Below are 15,626 nucleotides of genomic sequence, written 5' to 3' on the forward strand. Positions count from 1 at the left end.
TTTTATTCTTTTCCCCCTTTCTTCTCACTCCAAGCCTTTCTTTTGCTCCACCTAAAATCTGAGAAGGCTCCTCTCCTCTTTTTTCTTTTTCTTCCCTTCTTTCTACTGTCCTTTTCTTTTCTCTTTCCTCTCCTCTCCTCACTTCTTTTCTCTTTTCCTTGCCTTACTTTTCCTTTCCTTTCCTCTCTTTACCTCTTCTTCATTTCTTTATACTTCCCTACTCTTCATTACCAGCCTAGTCCCAAGGAGATCAATATGGACACGAAAACCGATACTTTCCTCTCAGAAACGAAACTTAAACTACTTACAAAAAAACGAAACCAAACGTGATTGGCTAGTGCTGCTATACTAAGGGAGCAAAGGCTGAGCAGTATTTTCAGACTTAACTAGCAGCTTTATCACTCAGCAGGCTGACCCTTGTCTCCAGTACGTCAGCATATTTGTCTCTCCGCCCCGTTGTGATCCCGGGGAGCACACACCTTTGCAACTCAGTAAGGCTAAGTAAGTACCTCCTGGGTTTTAAAGGGGCTGCAGGTAGCCCTAAGTGAGGGTTTCCTTATTGATTACTGCAGAAGCAGGGATGAAAGTAAAAAAGGGAACGGAGAGCTGCTTGCTTACTTGATCTTTGGAGGTGCAGTGGGGCACAAGGAGAGGGAAGCTGCTAATCTGGTGGAGTGTCCTGATCCGCACACACCCGGAGAAAACCTTGCTCAAATCGCATCCAGCAGACCCTGAACAATAGCACCTGTGGTTGGAGCGGACCTCGAGGATACTCTAATCTGATATTTATTTTGTACATGGGAAATCCAGTTATTCCATAGAGAAGTAGCAGAGTTGGCATTAAAACGCAGTTCTCACTCTAGATCTCAACATCACATTGGCTCAGTTTCTTCTTCTGTCGAGTGTGTATTTGCTGGGGGAGGGAGGTTGTGAAAGAGTTGAAATGAGACAACCTCAAAATAGCTTCCAATGCTATTGTTCATTGATCTTACAGGGGTGGTGAACCTGCGGCCTCGAGGCCTTCTAAGTCCGTGGGTGCTGCCTTTTGACTGAGTCCAAATTTCACAGAACAGATTCTTTTATTAAGGGGATTTGGTCTGTGAAGTTTGGATTCAGTCAACAGGTGGCACTTGAAGACCTAGAGGGCCACATGTGGCTTCAAGGCCAAAGGTTCCCCACCCCTAAATGAGGATAAGCAACATCTAATAAAGGGTCCTAGGAGGTGACAGTAAGAGGAGACAGTTGTACAGGACATAGAATACTGCCTTTCTAAAGAAAGTCTGAAGAGGTGGGGTCAAACACCCATTCTGGGACTTACTACTACATAGGTGACTTTAAAGTAGTCATTTAAGCACAGTTACCTCATCTGTTAAAAAAAAAAAAAAGAGTTGGACTAGATAGCCTCTGAGGATCGTACAAAATCTAATTTTCTGATCCATGTCTTATCTTTTTTATTTTCTCCTGGCCCTGAGCTGACCAAAGGAAGCTGCTTTAGGACAAGAAAAGTTCTTAAGACAGAAACAGCCTGGGGAGGGGTATTCTGGGGCTGAAGGGGAACTGTAGGGACACAGATCTAGGCCTATGGGGTCTCAGAAGCCATCTAGTCCAACTTCTTCATTTTATAGGTAAGGAAACTGAGGTACAGAGAATGAAAAAAATTGTAAAGCATTTACTGTGTATCACTAAGGATACAACTACAGATCCAAGTCATTCCCTGTCCTCAAGGATAACACATTCTAAAGAGGCACATAATACTTATAGGAGAGTGGTAAATGGGGAAGGGGCTTATGGTCTAGGAAGTCATAGTGATGTGTGTTAGATGAATTGTCCAACATCATATGTGAATTAAATATCAGAGGTAGAATTTGAACCTAGGTCCTCTGATTCCACAGTCATTCATACTGTAGTACCAGATATTCTCTAAGTGAGGAGGAAGGGGGAGTTCCACTGGGACCTAAGAAAAGATGTAGCAGTCACAGTTGTTCAGTACAGCTGTGAAAATCAAAAGTGGGAAGAAACAAAGACAAAAAAAAAACTGAAAAGAGCAAGACCAGGCACCTCCATCAGTCAGAAGTCTCTGATTGAAGTGTTCTGATCATCAAATAACTGGAACAACTGAAAAAAATCTGATACATTAAAAATGGTGTGATATATGGTCAGCAAATCCATATTTATTAAATGACTAATATGTGGAAGGTACTTTGCTAAGTATTGGGGATACCAAAAAAAGGGAAAAGACAGTCCCTGCTCTCAAGAACCTCACAGTTCACAGTCCAATGGGGGAGATGACATACAAATGATTATATGGCTATATATAAAATAAATTGGAAATAATCAACAGAGAAAAGGCACTATAATTAAGGGGGATTGGGAAAGGCTTCCTGAACAAGGTAAATTTTACATGGGATTTGAAGGATTATAGGGAAGCTAGGAAGGAGGTGGAGATGTAAAGGGAGAGAATTCCAGGAGTGAGGGACAGTCAGTAAAAATAGCTAGAGTTGGAAGATGGAGTAACGTATAGAGAACAGCAAGGAGGCCCATGTTACTGGATTACGGAGTTTGGGGAAGAGTTTGGCAGCTGAATGGTGGATGGACTAGAGTGGGGAGAGACTTGGGGCAGGCAGACCCACCAGCAGGCTCCAGGCATGAGGTGCTGAGGACCTTCATTGGAGTGGTGGCAGTGTCAGAGGAGAAAAAGGGAAATATGTGAGATATGCTACAAAGGTAAACAGCATGAATGTTAACTCTGCAAAAACTTCCTTATTGCCCTCCAGTTTTGTATGCTCTCACCACCTCAAATTATCTTGGAGTTACTTATCTTTGTACGTATGTTGTATCCCTGGGTGTTATTGTACCCCGAAAGCAGGGGCTGTTCATGTTTTTGCCTTTTGTAGCCCTGGTGTTTAGGACTGAATACATATTTGTTGAGATGAATCCAACAGAATAGTAATTCACAAAATCATTTTATCAAAAACTCATAGAGACATAGCTGGAAGGGACCTCAGAGGACATCTTGTCCAATTCCCTCATTTTTATAGATGAGACAACAATATTCAAGAATTAATATTTCTTGAATTTAAGGTGATTTAATGGATGTTTTTTGTTTCCCTTTCTGAATGCTGAGTGATTAACATGAATCCTCTGATGGTTCATAATCTAAGCATATTATCTGGAAATCATTATAATAATGATGATGATGATGATGATGATGACAGCTAATTTTTATGTAAGCAGCTAGATGGTACAATGGATAGTGAGCAGTGGGTGGATTGTGAGACACTTACTAGCTGTGTGATCCTGGGCAAATAACTGGATGTCTGTCTTCTTCAGTTTTCTTAACTGTAAAATTGGGATAATAATAGCAGCTATCAACCAGGATGGTGCTGTGGGGATCAAATGAGATAGCATTTGTAAATCACTTAACACAGTGCCTAAAATAGAGTAGGTGCTATATAAATGGTAGCTATTATTATTAGTTATTATATAGCACTTTAAGATTTACAAAGCCCTATACAAATATTATCTCATTTGATCATCACAACAACATTGACAGGGAGGTGCCATTGTTATCCCCATTTTACACATGAGAAAATTGAGACTGAGAGATTGAGTGACTTGTCCACTTGTCCAGGTCACCCAGATATTAATTATCTGAAGCAGGATTTGAACTCAGGAGTTGTCAATTCCAAGTCCAGTGTTTTTTACCCACTGTGCCATCCAAGTAGAATTTCCTTATGTACACTGTTATCTAACATAGAACATAATAGACACGTATTTTTGTGTTTCGAATATTTTCTGAATATATAAATAAATGAATGAAGAAGAATGTGATTGAAGCTCAGGATCTTAAGGGTAGATCACGGTGTGACTATGATGATAAGTAGATTATGCGAATAAGTGAAAGGTCACTAGAGGGGTGTAGGAGGAAAAGAACTGTGAAGATGAATAAGTCACCAATATCAATATTGATATTGAGGTGTGGTAGACAAAAAGCCTGGTACTGAAGTCACCAAGGAGAAAAGAGGTTATAATGTAAAGATAGTTATCAACAGATTCTAAGAATGTCATATTGAGAGATGAGTAGAGACTGGGGAAGCAGACCATCTTTTTCTACCTCCTCAGACTCCAGACTGTTGAGTTAATAAAAATGTAAGAATGTAAGACCTCTAAAGGAAAAGATGGTCCAAAGAGTTGGAGGAAAGGGGTAAAAATATGACTATAGAGGCAATCTGCCTGTAATAGAGTAGAGGTTGTATCCAGCACATTCAAAGGGATGGAAGAAGAGGAAAGAGTGTGGGGGTTTCACTGAGAGCGACATAATATGAGAGTTTTGATGATGGTAGCAGTAGGAAGGAATTTTGAACTGGAGAGGTAGGACAAAGAAACTGATTTAGGGAAAGCATATTGGAAGGGAGACCATGACCCATATTAGCAACAATAATTCAATTCACTACCTCACAAGGTATTCCATTCCTCTTTTGGATAGCTTTAATTATTAGGAAGATTTTCTGGATCTCAGCATAAATCTGACCCTCTGTAACTTCTGTCTATTGCTCCTGTTTTTTTCCCCCATTTAACCTATCAGAAAAAAGTATGATTATTTTCTGTGGCAGATCTTCAAATGGAAAAAATTGTGATTCTTCACCCCCTAACTTTTCTTCCTCCAGTTTAAACATTCTCAGACTGTTTAATTTCCATATGGCATAATCTTAATTCCCCTCACCATCCTGGTTGCTCTCTCCCTTATCAAATTCCTTTCTAAAATGTGGTGCTTTGAACTGTCCAGCAGGTTTGGTATGGCCAAGGGTTTGAGTACATCAGGGGCTGTGATCTCCTTAGTCTTGGATACCATTTCTCTCTTAGTGCAGCCTTACATTACCCTTCTTGGATGCCAGTGTACATTAAAATGGATCTTTATGGCCCATTCAATGGCCAAATACCTTAAATGTGTATACTATTCTATTTTGATACCTTCAGAATATAAGGCCACACAATATGTTTTGTTGAGGTCCACAGATGATGGTTTTAATTCCCCCATGGGGCCTGCAACCTCCACTCCCTCCATCTTCCAACCTGCTTTGACACTAGCAACTAACTCCTCAAAGGATAGGCCACCACCATGCAGGTACATTAAAACTCTCTCAAGGTCCTAGGGGTAACTGTGTTGAGGGGAAACCCACTTCTGTACTTAAACATAGTTATTACAAACTCAACTACCGTGTTTCCCCGATAATAAGACCTATCCCGAAAATAAGCCCTCCCCTTACTGTGTAAGATTCCTCTAAAATAAGCCCTCCCCCGAAAATAAGCCCTATTGAGATTGCTACTGTAGTGAAGGTGATCCCCTGCGCTACACGCTACATTACGGTACCCTCTGTATGCACCGTCCCCCCCCCTCCCCCCGGGTGAAACGCACGCCGCGCTCCGAGCTGCATCCAATCAGAGCTGCAGCAGTGAGCGCGTCATCCTGTTCTTCCCCAGTGATTTGCTTATTGAATAAAGGTACATTTTTTTGTTCACATTTGCCTGTTTATTAAAATTGCTGTCAATGTTCATTAAAATAAGCCCTCCCCTGAAAATAAGCCCTCTGGTGTTTTTCTGTACAAAAAAAAAATAATAAGACAGTGTCTTATTATCAGGGAAACATGGTAACCAGATCCCCCAAAAGGGTATTGAAAAAGTGCTAGCTCAATTTGAACAGCAGTTTCCTTTAAGCTGGAGAGCTACCAAGTTGCTCAACCTGGCCACTTCTGAGTTATACAGCTAAGCCTTGCCAGGTATACTCACCCATATATTGCACTGTCCAATCAGAGTGGTGCTGATAGCCTTTTAACTCTTCTCATCAGGCTAGCAAAGGAGTTGCAAAAGCCCTTCTCAAGGCAGGAAAAGGTGGTGGCAGAAAGCAATAAGCCCTTCACCCTTTTTTTCAGCTTTGGTGGCTTTGAAGGGTAATAGTCATCATTGAAGAACTTGGTGAATGAAATCAATTCTCTTCCACAAATCTAGCAAAATTCACTCAGCAGAAAGCTACCTTTTAGCTGATTGCTTCTAACTGCTCAAGCTGCTTGGGTAACTTTTTTTTTCAGATCCTCTGCTAAGTCTTCACTTCTCATGTTTCCTTTTCTCTTCTGTTGCTGTACTTACTGATATTTCAATTAAAAATTATTTTTACATGCATCTATCTCACTCACTTTCCCTCTACTGAACAACAGCAACAAAAACCAAACCAGACAAAAACCAAAAAGAATACTCTCACAAAAAAATATACATAGTTGAACAACAAATTTCCATATTGGCCCTGCCTAAAATATATATGTACCCGTTTTCCATTTTAAGTTAAATTGATACCATTATATCACTCTTTGGCAGAAGGTGAAAGATATGTTTCCTCCTTAGTCTTCATGACCATTGGTTAGTCATTTCATTGATCAGAGTACTAAAGTTTTTGAGCATGTTTTTCTTTATAATGTTGTTGCTGTTTTACTAATTGTTCTTTTCCTGCTCACTTTGCTCTACATTAATTTATGGAAGTGTTCCCAGTTTCCTCTGAAATTGTCAATTTCATCCTTTTTATGATATGATAATATTCAATTACATTTATATAACATGATTTGTTTAACCATTTCCCATTAGGACAATCTCTAAGATCCTGATTTTTTGCCACTATGAAAAGAGCTTTCTCTTTCTTTGATCACTCTGGGTTAAAGACCAAGAAGTGGTATAGCTAGACCTAAATGTATATACAGTATATTAACTTTGGGGGCATATAGCTCCATACTTTATAGAATAGCTAGACCAGTCCACCATTATACCAAGAGTACACTTTGTACCTTTTTTCCTGCATGTTTTCCAATATTTGTCACTTCTTTTTTTTAAATCATCTTTTACTGCATATGAAGAAGAATCTCAAAGTTACATTAATTTACATTTATTAATGTTTTAGAGAATGTTTATATGGTTGTAGATAGCTTGGATTTTTTCCTTTGAAAACTGCCTGTTTCCTTTGGCTATTTATTTGTTAGGGAGTGCCTCTTATTTTTGGAAATTTGAATCAATTACATACATATTTTGGATGTGAAGTCTTTTAATTTTTTTGTTTTATTTTAGACTTAATATTAAAAGAAATACATGATAAGAAAAGAAAAAGCAACATATTATGAACTTAAATACAAAATAATAAGAAAAAACATGTCACGTGCACAACAGAATGCAATAGAGAATTCAAAATATATACCAATAAATTTCCATTTCAAAAAAACCTATGTAAGAAATATATGACCCTGTTCTCCATTGTGAATTAAAACCTATGTGATAAATACTATGTGTCGTATTAAAGAGTTATCCATCTTTGTTTTCTTGTTTTTTTTTTTTTTGCTCTCTGATCTGCACTTTTTACTTGGTTCTTTTTTCCCTTCCCCTCCTTATTGTTTTATTTCTTTCTTTGGAAGACTTTTTATACTCTTCTAGCTGTATATATATTGTTTCTTCTTGAACACATTCCTGATTGAAAGTAGGTTTCCAGAGCTAACAGCCCACCTCTGCCATCTTATTCCTCTATGTCAGTTCTTCCTCTCACACCTCATTTGTATAAGATAGTTACTCATTTTAACTGATCCTAAACAGTTTTACTTTTTAAAATCACATCATTCTCCTGCCTACCCCAATCTTTCTTACAAACTAACCAATTACTAATAACAATCTTAAATATTTGTTTTACAGTTTACATACATAAATGCTAAAGAGTTTGTCCTTATTGAGTCCATTGTAATTAGAATTTGGCATGTACCTTATATTTCTCTTAGCTCTTGTATGTCAAATTTTGTATTAAATTCATGGTTTTTTTTTTTAAAACAAAATTCTGAGAGTCTGACAATTCATTAAATGTCAATTTTTTTTCCATTCAGGATTATACTTAGCTTTGCTGGGTATGAAATTTTTCAGCAGAACTTCAGTTCTTTTGCTCTTCAATATATAGTGTTCTGAGACCTGTGGTCTTTTAATATCACAGCTGTCAGATCTTGTGTGCTTCTAATTGTGGCATTGCCAATTTAATTTTTTTTCTTGTTGCTTGTAATGTTTTTTCCTTGAGCTGGCATTTCAGAATGCCATATATAATATTCCTGTGGGTTTTCTTTGCAGGATCTTTTTCTGGTGGTGATTGGTGGATTTTTTTTTCTATTTTTACATTCTTCTCTTGTTCTAATGCTTCAGGATAATTTTATTTAATTATTTCTCATATTATTATATGAAAACGCATTTTTTGTTCATAGCTTTCATGTTATTCTTATGTTTTCTCTTCTTGATCTGTTCTCCAGATCAGTTGTTTTTCTTATGAGATATTTCAATTTTCTCTATTTTTTCATTCTTTACATTTTGTTTATTTATTTCTTCATCTCTTATAATTTCATTGACTTCCCCTTGCCCAATTTTGATTTTCAAGGAGCTGTTTTCCTTCTTAAGGTTCTGGATCTTCTTTATCAATTGGCTGACTTTCTTTTCATTATCTTCTTGTTCTTCATGGGTTTTTCTTAAAATTTTTTTAGATTTTCCTCAATATTTCTCATTTGATTTTTAAAGTGTTTTAAAAGTTCTTCTATGGGGGGTGGAGGGGTAGAGTCAAGATGGCGGAGTAGAAACAGAAATTCCGAGTGGCTCCAGCCCCCACCTCCTCTAATTCATGTAAAAGGTGACTCTGAACAAACTTGGGAGCTACAGAACCCACAAAATGACACAGAGAAGCTAACCTCCCACTGAGGACAGCTTGGCAGGCTGGTAGGAAGTGGCCAGAACAGCGCTTATGGGAACCAAACCAAGCCCAGTGTAAGCCAGAGGTTGTAGCCTCAGGCTGGCCTGAACAGCCTCTGGCTGGATGGACATCAGATCATCAGCAGCTGTGGCAGAATTATCCACACATAGATGCTAAGGACAAAGAGAGAGGTTAATGCAGTGTGGACCTTGGCATCCAGTATTTTGGAAGTACTGTCTGGCCTTTAAACCGTAGAGGTAGAAGCTGCTGAGGCTCTGCGGCTGTGCAGCTGTCTCCATGTGGGAGCTTCAGCATCTGGACTGCAGATTGTAGGGGGACCAAGCAACCAGTCTTAGGGGTAATTGTTCTTCCTTTAACCTGCTTGGACCTGGATTGCGGCCTAGGGTGGAGGTCCTGGGGTGTGTGACCAACTTTCCAGAGTGTTTGAAGGCTTCAGAGAGGGCCCCTAACTAATACCTTCAGCAGGTGAGAAAACCCCAGCGATGGGGACAAAGCTGCCCTGTCTGGTGGCAGAGTCCTACTGAGGCAAAAAGCTCAAAAGTCAAGTAAGTGAGTGGCAACATGAGCAGGCAAAGGAAGCAAAGCAGACAGAAGATTCCAACATTACACTCCTATTTTGGGGACAAAAAGATCAAAGCATGGAATAGGAGTAAGACAGTGAAGTCAGAACTCTTGCACCAAAAGCTTCCAAGAAAAATATGAGGTAGTTACAGGCCATAGAGGACCTTAAGAAGGATTTTGAAAACCAAATAAGAAAAGTGGAGGAGAAATTGGGAAGAGAAATGAAAACGTTGCAAGAAAATTATGAAATGAGAGTCAACAGCCTGACTGAAGAAAATAACACCTTAAAAACAAACTAACTTGGGGGCAGCCAGGTAGCACAGCGAGTAAGAGCACCGGCTCCAGTGTTGGGATGATCTGGAGATCGAATCCCAGGCTCCAAAACTTAGCACCCACCCAGAAACACTTGGCCATATAACCTTGATCAAGTTACTTAGCCCCAATTGCTTAAGGGTGGCCAGGTGTCTCAGCGAGTAAGAGCACCGGCTCCAGTGTCGGGATGACCTGGGGATCAAATCTGGGCTCAGATACTCAGCACCACACCCAGAAATAACTGCCCTTGTAACCTTGAGCAAGTTACTTAACCCTGATTGCTTAAAAAAAAAACAACAAACTAACTCAAATGGCAAAAGAGGCTCAAAAAGGCAATGAGGAGAAGAATGTCTTAAAAAGCCGAATTTGCCAGCTGGAAAAAGAATCTCAAAAGCTCCCTGAGGAGAATCATTCCTTCAGATGTAGATTGGAGCAAATGGAACCTAATGTCTTTATGAGAAATCAAGATGCTATTAAACAGATCCAAACAAATGAAAAAGTACAAGGCAAAGTGAAATATCTCATTGGGAAAACCATTGACCTGGCAAATAGTTTCAGGAGAGATAATTAAAAAAATTATTGGACACCTAAAAGCCATGATCAAAAAAAGAACTAAGAAATTCTCAAGGAAAATGGCCCTGATATTTTAGAACAAGAGGGTAAAATAGAGGTTGAAAGAATCCACAAATCACCTCCTGAAAAAAAAAACCCAAAAGAAAGCTCCTAGGAATATTATAGCCAGGTTCTAGAATTCCCAGATCAAGGAGAAAATATTTCAAGCAGCCAGGAAGAAACAATTTGAATATCATGGAAACACAATCAGGATAACACAGGATCTGGCAGCTTCTACATTGAGGGGTCGAAGGGCTTGGCATATGATATTCCGGAGGACAAAGGAGCTGGGATTAAAACCAAAAATCACCTACCTAGCAAAACTGAGTATCATGTTTCAGGGGAAAATATGGTCATTCAGTGGAATGGAGGCCTTTCAAGCATTCTTGATGAAAAAAACAGAGTTGCATAGAAAATTTGACATTCAGATACAAGAAGCAAGAGAAGCATGAGAAGGTAAACAGGGAAAAGAAATTATAAGGAACTTATCAAAGTTGAACTATTTACATTCCTGCATGGAAAAACAATAATTGTAGCTTATGAAACTTTTCTGAGTATGAGAATAATTGAAGGGAATAGAAGTGTGTGTATATATATATATGTATGTATGTATACACATACATATATAAGTCTATATAGGAGGGTATATAGGCATATGAATACATATGTGAATATATGTATATATGTGTACAGGTATAGAGGGCATAGGACTGATTTAATGGGAAGGGATGATACTTAAAAGGTGAAATTAAGAGGTGAGAGAAGAATATAATGAGAGATGGGGAAAGACAGAATAGGGTAAACTATATCATATAGAAGAGGTAAGGGAAAATGGTTACAATGGAGGGGAAGAACAGGAAGGCAAAAGGGCATGGGTCAACCTTATTCTCATTGAATTTGGCTTAGGGAGGGAATAACATACACAATAATAGGGTATGTCACCCTATGGGAGAGTAAGGGGGAAGGTGATGAGAGGGGGCATGATGGAAGGGAGGGTGGGTTGCGGGAGGGAGGGAAGTTGGAAGCACCCATTTTTGAAAGGGACAGGATCAAAGTAGAGAATAGAACAAGTGGGATGTGAGATAGGAGGGGGGGAAATATAGTCAGTCTTTTACAATATATCTACTATGGAAATGTTTTGCATAGCTACACATGTACAACCTATATTAAATTGCTTATTTTCCCAGCAAGGGAGGAAGGCAATGAATATGGAAGTCAAAGTTTTAAAATCAAATTATATATATATATTATCAATATTATTTTACTTGTAACAGATTGGAGGAGGGAATATCCAGTGGGATTGCTATTTTGGGGTGGTGGGTAGGGGAAAAATGGGGAGAAAATTTGTAACTCAAAGTCTTGCGGAAATGAATGATGTAAACTAGAAGTTAATAAAGCATTTAATTAGAAAAATAATAATAAATTAAAAAAGAAATAAATAAAAAGAAAAGATGATAGGAATTGGACAGGGGAAGAGGAAAATGTAAGATATCTTTGACATGAGAAATAGTATGAGAAAAGCTAATAGATAAAAATAAAAATAAGTGTGAGCAGCAGAAACAAAATTAACTTTAGAAAGGGACACCAGGGGGCAGAGCCAAAGTGATGGTGGAAAAGCAGAGTTTGCTTGAGCTTTCCTCCAAACCTCTCCAAATACCTGTAAAAAATGACTCTAAACAAATTCTCAAGCAGCAGAACTAACAAAATGACAGAGTAAAACAAATTTCCAGCCCAAGACAACTTGGAAAGTCAACAAAAAATGTTTGTTGCATCAGTCTGAAAGAGGAGCACAGTCCATTTTTTGATATCATCCCTTCATATTAAGCTAACACCTGTGCCCTCTGTCTATACATATTCCTTCTAACTACCCTAATAATGAGAAGGGTCTTATGAGTTACAAATATTCTCTTCTCATGTAGGAATATAAATAGTTGAACTTTATTAAGTCTCTTATGATTTCCCTTTCCTTCTCTTATTTGATTTTCAAAATACTCTTTGAGTTCTTCCATTGCCTAAGACTAATTCATTTTTTTCTTGGAGGCTTTGGATGTAGGGCCTTTTGCCATGGGCTGCTCAGTGTCCAGCATTAAACATGGTTGGAGATGTGAATAAGAAATGACCAGACCATGTGGGTAGTTCAAGGAAGAACCATGAACTCAATTTAATGGTACTTTGAACAAAGTTTTTAAAGATCAAGCAGACAAAGATTCAAATACTCTTATCAATGGCTTAGTTTGTCATATCCTGGAGTATTCTTATCATTATCTTAATCTGTCATATCCTGGAAGTATCTCAGAATTGGATAAGGCCATGTTATCTATGTGCCAAAAAGTCTTAGGAAAGGTGAGTTAACTACTATCTTATGCATTCACATAACAAAGGATGCTCTTGAGAGCAGACTTCAAAGCCAGAAGCCAAAGTCACAATCATCAAGCACATCTGCATAGAAACTGATCCCCAAGAACAAAATATTTTGGCTTACTACAAATTCCTCCCTTTTTTAGAGAGAAGTTTAAAGGCATGTAAATCAGTGCCTAAGGCTCTAATATTATGCCTAGTAATTCATATAATGCAAGGTCCAAATATACAGCAATCTAATATAATGATTAATATAGGGAGTAAATGCATAGTAAGAGCTACTATATTCTGAAATGGAGAGATTTTTTTTCAATGTATCAATAATTGTTTTTGCAACTCCTTCTTGGTCAATCCCAGGAATCTCACTATGTTCAATATCTTAATAATTTGATTGAAAGCTTTTTATTCCCGGGGTGATTTTGGAATTATGCCATACTCCCAATAAGCAGGCTCTGATCCTGTCCCAAGTGGTATTGGGATGAGAGGAATTATATAAACTAGGAGTAACAAAATATATGTGCATTTATAATTTCACCTAAGTAACAATTGAGTTTTTAATGCTTTTAACTCATACCTAAGCATAATACTAATTATTGTAATAAATTGATCTTATACAAAAGATCCTTATCTATATCATGTTGTGTCTTAAAGGCTACAGAAACATTTTTTGATAATTCATTAACCTGTTGTGCAGTTTGGATTGCAAACATAGCAGTTGGAACCATTAACAATATTAGGATGGTGAATTTAGTAACAAGAAATCTGACAAACCGTTTCCCCCCTTTTAAAAGACATCAGACATTTGATGTAATGTATATAACCTTGATATTTGATATCAAGCATAAGTGAAATTAGTTGATAAGAAGCAAAATAATGATTGTTCAACAAGATCTCTACTAGATATACATAGAGCAAAAGTAAAATCAATGCAATTAACAATCCATACATAGTTAGGTGTATCCATAATTACATTGAACAAGGAGTCTGGTCTTTGAGTTTTCAAAACCAAGGTAACATTCTTTGCCAATTCATTCACCAATTAAGCAGCTTGTATCCCACTTAGCAGAGAAATAGAAGACAATTGCTTGACATTAAGAGTGAAGCAATTAGTCCTGTGATTTAAAAAGTACAAAAATCAGTTCTTATTAGGAAATCAGATATTTCTTGAAGTGCAGTCTCCTCTGAAGTCTGTCATTGTATAATGTTCTATTAGAAGGCTGTATCATCCTGTGAAAAGGTGGGATGCCAAGCCATTAGCTCTTGGGCTGTCCTTGTGTGGGATCCTCTGATTCCCTTCTCTGTTTCTGCATCTGGGAGGTGATTCATGGAATATGTCTGGACAGCATCTAAAAATATAAGCAAAACATCACCTCTACATAATTAAGGGGTAGGTCTTTTCCATTACTTTATTTGAGAATATGTACTTTTTCAAATTGCTTTTTCTGTTGGTGTATACCCTTTTTTAGTGATGCTTAAAAGATTTAGTGTATATGCAATGCCATGCACAAGCAGCTTTCCAGAAGAATGTTATTTTGAACAGCTTTTAAGGTTCTGATTACACAGTATGGTGAACACTCTATTTATTCCATAGCAAATTAAAGCAAAACATTCACAGAAAATCAAGGTACAGCATTCAAAATACTACAGCTTATCACAGAAAATCACAATATATTATTCACAACAGCTTATCATTAAAATGGCCACATAGTTTTCACCAAAGTGGTCACATTATTTAGAACAAAGAACAATCATCTCAAAGTACAATAGTCAAAGTCTTCCACTCATGGGGCAACTAAGTTAGCTTAATCGGTCACTTATTCATAGTCTTCCACTCATGGGGCAACTTGATTAACTCAATCAGTCACTTATTCAGCAATCAATTATGAAGTACCATACACAAATGTCTACCCCTAGGTCACCAGTAAACTACAACTTCATTATTACTCAGCACCCAGGGAGAAGTCTTTTCATCTTGACTTGGGGCTGGTTCTCATCTACCCTGGATGCCCTTCCATGGTCCCAGATTCAGACAGCTCCCAGTTCCTTGTCCAGTTCTCTGGGTAGGTCCTGATCCACACTTCAGTTCACAGGGTCTGGTCCATGTCAGATCCTTCACAATTTCTGCTCCAGTGAATTTAAATCTCAACCAAGCCACAAACAAACAAAGTCTCAGAATCCTGGTCATGCTTCCTCAGTCGTCTTGTCCTAGGCTCCTAGTTCCTGGTTCCTGGGCTCCTGTTCAGAAGAAGCTCTGCTACTATAAATTTTCAGGAAATTCTGTCTCAGTTCTCCATTCTCTCTTCTGTAGTTGCTCTGCCACCAGATGCAGGTCCCAAGAAATTCTGACTGTTCCTCTCTGGGGCTTTTCTAATATAAACAGCATTAGCTACTTCCTATTTCAGCCAACTCTTTCCTGTTACATCAGTAACACGAGACGAGAGTTCATACCTTCTGTTTCCCCAATAGAGGCTTGATCAGTTACTAAGTGCTAAGTGCGTGCTATCTTTGCCAACACAAAGGGATCTTCAAATTCAAATTACATTACCATTACAGTATATAAGGCAGTAGCTAATTGCCCTTGTGGTATATTGGTTCAAATCCAAATCCCCTTTTCATTTTTGTCAATAGGATTCGCAGAAAGATAGAAATGATTTGCCAGTGTAGGCAAGGGCATTATCATTTTTTGTTTCTTTAGGTTTGTCTAAGAATGATGAACAATGGAAATGGAGTGAAAAAACAATGCTTCTCCTTATTGAAGTGTAGTTACAGGAGTAATCATATAAAATTGAAGGACAATAATTTTTCTCTGTCTCTATAATGTAGCCTTATTAAGTTAAATGAATGGGAGTTCATTTCAAGGTTACAGAAAATGATAAAAATGTTTTTAAGTTTAAAAATTTTTGAATGGAAATATAGTCATTGATGGTTGACTTTTCTTTTCTGAGGGATGTTAACGGGGAGAGGACTCTCCGTTATTTACATAGTATCTTATATTAAGGATGAAAAATCAATTCTT

At 37.9% G+C, this 15,626-nt stretch overlaps 1 protein-coding gene across 3 annotated transcripts in view; it reads left to right on the plus strand.

Moving 5' to 3' along the window:
• Positions 1-373: 373 nt before the first annotated feature.
• LOC138168224 (probable ATP-dependent RNA helicase DDX60) overlaps positions 374-15,626 on the plus strand; it is a 177,548-nt gene continuing 162,295 nt past the window's right edge. For all 3 annotated transcript variants that reach the window (XM_069097259.1, XM_069097269.1, XM_069097277.1), the window contains exon 1: positions 374-501. The gene's annotated coding sequence lies outside the window, so the exon portion shown is untranslated. The remainder of the gene's footprint in view (positions 502-15,626) is intronic.

Source organism: Petaurus breviceps, unplaced genomic scaffold (assembly GCF_028583685.1).
Source record: "Petaurus breviceps papuanus isolate PSGF00001 unplaced genomic scaffold, PetGlider_PUasm1.0 126, whole genome shotgun sequence".
Lineage (NCBI taxonomy): Eukaryota > Metazoa > Chordata > Mammalia > Diprotodontia > Petauridae > Petaurus > Petaurus breviceps.